Source organism: Chinchilla lanigera, unplaced genomic scaffold (assembly GCF_000276665.1).
Source record: "Chinchilla lanigera isolate Chin_1 unplaced genomic scaffold, ChiLan1.0 scaffold00003, whole genome shotgun sequence".
NCBI classification, from domain to species: domain Eukaryota; kingdom Metazoa; phylum Chordata; class Mammalia; order Rodentia; family Chinchillidae; genus Chinchilla; species Chinchilla lanigera.
Window position 1 is genome coordinate 7264872 of NW_004955404.1, and position 7140 is coordinate 7272011.

Genomic DNA, 7140 nt, shown 5'->3' on the forward strand with positions numbered 1-7140 from the left:
AGCATTTATTGTTCAATAATATTAACATTATTTGACAACTTTGAACTATATAATTCCTTTTTTATGTATTTGAATTTTTCACTCTGATTGCCTACAAAAATATTTCTAAATTATTTTTGGTACTAATTTCTACTGGTTTACTGAAAGGAAGTTAATGTTTAATTTTTTTCTTTGATCAATTTTGCATGCCTATATCTGGTAATCTAAACAACTATTTTTAAGATAACAATATGCAATATAATAACCATTGCTGATTTCCTATCATCTTATTTTAAAATTCTGTATCTTTTTTAATGTTTTACTGGTTTTACATAGATTATTCTATTTTTACATAGATTATTCTATTTTTACAATATATTTTATTTACAAAAATCTTAAATGCACAAAAAGATTCAAGACAGAGAAAATCAGATTGTCTTACATTGTCTTCTCAATCTCCCTTTTCTCAAAACTGTTTAATGTTAATTCCTTCAAAAACATTCTCCTACATGACCACAATATAAGGGAAAAAATCCACAGATTAATAACGTTATATTTCTGATATCTAATCATCAGGCCATGTTCACACTTCCCCAAATGTCTCATTCATGTCTCTTTCCCAGGTGTTCAGTTCAGAATCCTTGCCTTTAGATTTTCTCTCATGGCTCTCTTTCCTTTTGCAAAAGTCTCAGAGTCCTTGTCATTCATGATCTTGCCAGGTCAGGTGTTGTGTAGCGCTTCCCTCTGTTCCAGCTAGTTTATTCAGCTGTCTGTGTGTAGATTCAGGTTAAGCGCCTCTGTCAAGAAGTAGTTTTCTTCTCACTGCAGTGAGTGCATAGTGTGATTTTCATTGGCCCTTTACTGAAGATGTTCAGTGTGATCCCTTGATAGAGTCTTGGTTCAGGTTCTCTTCCCCAAACATTTCAGTTTTCTATTACATAATGATTAACAATTTTGTGTGCAGCAAGTTTATAATTATGTAAATATTTTGATACTTACGAAATTTAAAAATTTTTTGATTTACAGCTCAAAGGACTCAGGTTTTACGTCTCACTCAGTGGATTAGAATATATCATTAGAATAAATACTATGTTTATTTATATTCTCTACTATTTACTCAGTATAAATCTCTTTAAAAGAGCTTGTCTGTCCATTTTCTCTGTCTTTATGGTCTCTTGAATGATGTCTTGTAATGAGGCAAAACAGTCCGGATCCATCTGGCTGTTTCATCCGCCTGCTCAGGAAAGAGGGTGCTTCTTTCACTGGAGTGCGACATGGGGAAGCCAACTTCCAAGAACTGTGAGCGCTTATGAGTGCTGAAGGCCCTGTCAGTTTCCTAGTGAATATGTTCATGATTGCATACATGTGCTCACACACAAGCATACATGCACATGCAAGCACACAATCATGCGTGTGAAAAGATGAGTCCACACTGATATAATTCCCCTCCAATGCTATAGAGATCTGTCTACTTTTCACTTTTCCATATTTGTAAGTCTTCTCCAACAAGGAAGTGACCTGACTTTCATTATTTTTAATATATTAGTTTATTTGTTAAATTCCTCTGTGTTTATCTGTATATATTGGGGTTTTCCATGGAAGTAGAACCAATAAGAGATTCTGCACATATATATATATATATATATATATATATATATATATATACACATAGTTACATGCATATTTATTTATTGTGAGAATCTGACTCGTGTGATTATAATGGCTGAGAAGTTCTATAAAGCTCTGTCTGACATTTAGATTCAGGACAGCCAGTGGTGAGATGCCATTCAGTTTGGAAGACCTAAGAACCAGGCCACCTAAAGGTATGCATCTCAGTCTGTGGATGAGAGGAGATGGCAATTCCAAATTTTTTCTTTTGTTTTCTTCTTTTAGTGCTAGAGATTGACTCGGGGGGGGGGGGTTCCACTCAGCTATATTCCCACTTCTATTTTTTTTTTTTTTTTTTTTTTTTTTTTTTTGTCTTTTTGAGACAGGGTCTCACTATGCAATTTAGGCTGGCCTTGAACCCATTTTGTAACCCAGGCTGGCCTTGAACTTGCAGTGATCCTCCTGCCTCAGCCTCCTGAGAGCTGGGTTTACAGGCATGCACCACTATGCCCAGCTCACTTCTATTTTTTGTTGTTTGTTTGTTTATTTGTTTGTTTTGAAATTTCTAATTTGCTGAGGCTGGGATGGAACTTTCCATTCTCCTACCTCAGCCTCCCAGAGTGCTGGTATAGTCATGTTTCTTCAAATTAAAATTTACATAATGCTACTTAGATAAATGCTTAAGGAATGATATTATTGTACATGGTATTGTTTCAACACATAACTCAAACCTAAGTGCCCCAGCGGTTCGTGTACTCCATAAGCAAGAAAGCATTCTGGCCAAGTCCTTCTCTCCTGAAGTCCCCAGCACTCCTGCATGTTCCCGTCTTCTCATTTCCCAGCATAATGCAGTCTTACGGCCTTAGTGCATGTACATGTGCACCCAAGGAGTTAGGCACAGATCAGATCCCTTTGTCTTTCCCTGGGAACTAATTACCCCATTCTCTCTTTATCATTTACATCATATTTAGGGGAAAGCAGGGAATACTGATACCCTAGATCTTTCAGGAACATGCCCCTCACAGCTTAAAATAGTTGCTATTCCAACACCCATGAGCACCAGGGAAGGCAGAGATGGGGTCCGGCTTGCCAAGGGCTCCTTTACCCTCATGTGTCACAGAAGACAGAGGCTGCTGCAGGGGAAATCAGAATCAGCCACACAGACAGGGGAAATCTGTGCATTTAGGAAATAAAAGCCATTATTTCTTATATTGTAGAATAAGCCAAAGAGAAAGAATTCTAGGGATACCAATTTATAAGAGAGCCCAAATTAATCATATATAAAGATCACAAATGAGAATTTTCAGCATAATCCCTCAAATAAAACAGTGACCCAGTAAATGTAGTCAGAGTTCGAAGGCTTCGGGCCACCCCCCCCCCAAACCTCTACTGTGTTTTACTTTCAGCTCCGTAGGTTTCAGTAAGTGAAATCCCTGCAGCTCCTGCACTTGTGCCCCCTTCCACAAAGCCAGTTAAGTACTTACTGCAGCACCTGAGCAAGGTGACCTCGCCCCGACCAGAGCTGCTCTCTTCCCCGCCTTCTCCTGCACCCTGCTGTCTCCGCAGGGTGATTCGCGGCTCCATCTTCGCTCCTGCTTTAGGCAGATGTTTCAGTCTACCATCCACTTTGCTGCTCTACTTGGAATTAGAAGACAGACTTTTAGATTAATAGATCATTTCTTTGTTTCTTTTGTTTGCTTAGTTTTACACAGGCATGTTTTCACTAGGTCAGATAGATATATCTGTAGGCCGCTGTCTCTGTCTCTATCTTTGTCTCTGGCTCATTCTCTTTCTCTCTCTGAGGGTGTGTGTGTGTGTGTGTGTGTGTGTGTGTGTGTGTGTGTGTGTGTGTGCATATATTGAAAATGCAGGCAAGACAGTATTTTTGATTCCCTTAAATTTTCTAATAGATCCAAGTATATAAATAAACTAGTTTGATTTGCTTACCACTAACCAAAAGAGATAAAATCTGTATGAAGTATCTTATTTTATTATGTCTGTTTATTTTTTAAAAATTTTACATGTAGAGGATTTTCCCATTCCTCAGTGGCGAGTTATTTCCTAAAAGCAGATCTTTTCTCATTTCTTCCGCTTGGCTCTGCCGCGACTCCCCTGACAGCTGTCTGCTTTTCCCCCGGACTGGGCTGCTCTTGCGGCCAACGCCAGGCCTCCCCCTTTTGTTCCTGACCCACAAGACTTGCATTTCGTGGGGTCTTTTCTTATTGTTGAGATCTGAGTCCCATCTTGAATCAGGTCTACAAGATTCTCTGGTGTTTTCAATTGGTGTAAAATATCACACCTTTCTATTCTGATAGGGAGAATATAATATTTTCCTTGTTTTCACATTTAAGAAATATTTATAATTTTATTCTTCCTATTGTATTCAGTAGCATCTGGGAATAAAAGGGAGAAATGGCAGCTCTTCATATCTTCAAGAGAAAAGTACCAAGTGCCACTCTATTAATTGCTATATTTTTAGAAGAAAGTGTACAGTACAAAGGGTTTGCTTCTGAAAATTATCTTTCGAAATCCTCAAACCCTTTATATAAGATACACCTGGCTGTCCATATGCTACATTTTAATTTGGATACCTAAGATAGAGACTAATTTGCATAATAGACAAAGATTACAATATGAAGGCCTAAATCAGTGATATAAAGATCATAGTTCTCATTAATAGAACTTCAAATACTGACACACACACACACACACACACACACATGCACACAAATCCACACAGATGCTACAACGATGTAACAAAAACCAGTACATTTCTAATAATGACCTAATATAATTCCTAGAAAACTCTTAGAAGAACTTATTAAAAACAAATCATTTAGTTGAGATGTCTCACTGAATTTATTTGAATGGACAAGAGGCTAAAGAGCATTTGCTTGTTTCCTGAACTAAAGGCAAGTTGGGCTGAAATTTTTCATAGCTTTTTAATAATTTTTTGTTTGCAAATACCATGAAACTTCAAGTTGGAATTGAGCTAGCACAAGGTGTTGTAAGGCACATTATCTACTAATTGCAGTCATGAGGAAACACTAAATCTAGTCTCCAAATCTTTCAAATCCACAAATATGAATTAAAATCAAGGAAACACCTTCATTGGGGGCTGGGGATTTAGCTCAGCGGCAAAGCGCCTGCCTGGCAAGCGCGAGGTCGTGAGTTCGGTTCCTGGTACCGGAGAAAAACCAAAAAAAAAAAAAAAGGAAACACCAAAAGTGAAATCTTTCTTCTATTTTATTTTAAGGCATTCTGGCTGTTAAGGTGAAATGTGACCTGAGTGAGTCTGGGCTCTTCCTGGTGGATTGATGGTGCACACTTCTGGTTGTTTCTTGGGGTCAGGGAGGCATAATTACAGGAACTCTGTGACATCCCTCTCTTGCTAGTTTCTGGACGGCACTGTTCCCTTGCTCTGCTTCCTGGTCACCCTGAACTAAGCATCTTTGCTCCACCATACCCATCTACCATGTTTTCGCAACTGGAGCTAGCTGACAATGGACTGATTGCCCTGAACCACGAGGCAAATTAAAACTCTCCTCTAAATTGTAGGTGTCTGGTATTTTGTCATGTAGCAGGATAGTGATGAACACAGTCAGTCACCCTTCAACCCGTCTATTTGAAGACATTACTATGGATTAGGTATGAGAATACTATTGTAATACCTCCAAGAATTTTTAAAAATCATATGTAGCAAATACATTTTTAAAAATCATATCTGCGTGTGGATCTTAATTCTGAGTGCTCAGACTATTTACTTAGTGACCTTGCTTGTAGCACCACTACAATATCTAGGAAGCTTTTGCCAACAAACTTTCAAAAATTATCAATAGTTAAAAAGCAAGAGGAGATAATTATGCTCCTTAATGAGGTTGCTGACCAGATTCCACAACAGTGGCTTTCCCAGCAGGAAGGTGAGCTATTTTTACATGAGACACACTTACCCTTGACATTCCTTAATTACTTTTTCTTGGTTTGCTTAACTGCCATGAGTCCTTTGGCTCCAAACATACCAGTTGTCACTAGTTCAGAGGTGGTAACCCACTGATAGACTTGGTAGTACCTTGACCCTGAAAAGGTTAATCTTCTGTTAAAGACCTTATGATTACAAATGCTATATTACATCTCAATTTTGTGGTTTATTTATAGCATTCTAAGCAAAATCTTTAACACTTGGAAAGAAGATCACAAATGTACTCAATTTTGAAAAACTCAGTGTGTGGATTTTAAGGGAAGGAGTTCTACAAGATGTGCAACGGTTCACAATAATAATAGTTACAAAACCACTGAAAGGAACTTAAGATTTCTATGTATTAAGTTGCTTTTAAATAATTTCCAGAATATATTTTAACATGATACATTGATAATATTGTTATTGAGTCTTACAGGTAAATGTAAGGAAATATTGAGGAACTCACAATTCATTTTATATTTTTTCCCAGTCAGTTCCACTGGTTTGCTTTTTGTATATCTGAAATACATTATTTGGTACATTAGTTATTAAGATTGGTATATTTTCCTGGTGAGTTGATTCCTTTACTATATATACTGCCTTCTTTATTCCTACTTCTAGAGTTTAACATGACCTATACGATTATAAAAATCCAACTTCTTATTGACTCATTTTATTATTCCAATAAGCAGATAACAGTATAATACTTTGATGCAATTTAAAATGAGGCTACTGAATGTTCTGATCCTTGATAGCTTGAGACAGGAGAGTAACTGGCCTAAATGCTTGGATTCAATACCATAAAATTGAGGAATTATGTTAATGCAATGATATAGTTTTGAGGAGGATTAAAAACCCTCTGACAGGTCGTGGGGATTTAGCTCAGCGGCACAGGGCCTGCCTGGCAAGTGTGATGTTTTGAATTCAATTCCCGATATCGGAAACAAAACAAAACAAAACAACCCTCTGACAGTGTTATGTGTTGTTTTTGGGGGCTCAGACTTCAAAGTTTGGCATCCTGGCACGGTGAGTGGTTTGAGATGAAGGACATTAGAAAGGTCTGGGAAGCAGGACCTTTCTCTCCTTCTCCTGCCCAACAGGGACACACTCTTCGTTCTTACCCGAACTGAATCATAGGAACTAGAATTTCTCTTCCCCAACGTTGGTCATAGGCACTAGATCTTACTCTCAAGAAGCAATCCCTAAAACCTATAAGGGTCACTCTTCCCTCTTTCTTGGGACTTTTTTCACTCCAGACAGGCCCTGGCCCATACCCCGGAAAGAGGAATGCTACAGAAAGCCCACGTGAATCTGAACAGAGAGGCCTTGCTGGGTCGCACCTCTCAGTAGGTCATGCCCTTTGCCCCCCCTCATTTCTTCATAGCTGTCCAGTCTTCACTGAACTAAGCATGAAATAGACATTTTTTCCATGGCTCTGTAGGTCTTTCCTGAAAGCTTGTCCATGATATGAAACCCCAATTGAATTTATTACACTTTCTCCAGCAAACTTCTCATTGTAGGTCATTGGCTCTCATCCTGCTGATAGCGAGGAAAAGGCACCACGCATCTCTGTCTCTGCACAGGTCGATTGATAC